The following is a 706-nucleotide window of genomic DNA, read 5'->3' on the forward strand; positions in this document are numbered from 1 at the left end:
TTTATATATTAGGGTCCTGTACATTTTTCTGGTCTTGATGGACATCGCTCAAATATTGATAATGTTAAACTACAAAATTTTCGATAATTTTGAAACAATTTAAGCATTTGTCTAGTTGGTGTGTTTCTAATCCGAGCCCTCTTGTAATCATGCATAGCAAGTAAATCATACAATCAATAATAACCACAAATTACGTCTTAAAATCTTACGACATATTATGGTTTATTGATTTTTCCTACTAACATACTCTAATCATCTTTAAGATCGATCAAAGTACTCAAATGCATCTTATCGTTATGATCTTACACAATTTTGATTTGAGAAATTTTAAATACACACCCCTAATCTCTTAATACATACCTTTACTATTTTATGTTTCTGTTGAGATTTTATAGGTAAGCTAAATGACCAAAACATATATCTATTATTAAAAAAAAAAAATCACGCTAGAAGTATTCTTTTCAACATCTTCTACCCTAAAATTTTCGAAAACATGTCTTCTCCTCTAACCCTAATTCTTCTCCACAATTCATTTTGGTTGTCTTTTTTTTTTATATCCGTATCAGCTTTAATTTGATCTTACAGATCATATTGTCAAGTACTGCATCTTTATCAGTTTTAGTTTGATCTTGCATATCATATTGTCAAATCTGCATCTTTANCATGACATGTTTTACGAATAACTAGCTATCTATGTTTAATAGCT

Source organism: Fragaria vesca, linkage group LG5, assembly GCF_000184155.1.
Source record: "Fragaria vesca subsp. vesca linkage group LG5, FraVesHawaii_1.0, whole genome shotgun sequence".
Lineage (NCBI taxonomy): Eukaryota > Viridiplantae > Streptophyta > Magnoliopsida > Rosales > Rosaceae > Fragaria > Fragaria vesca.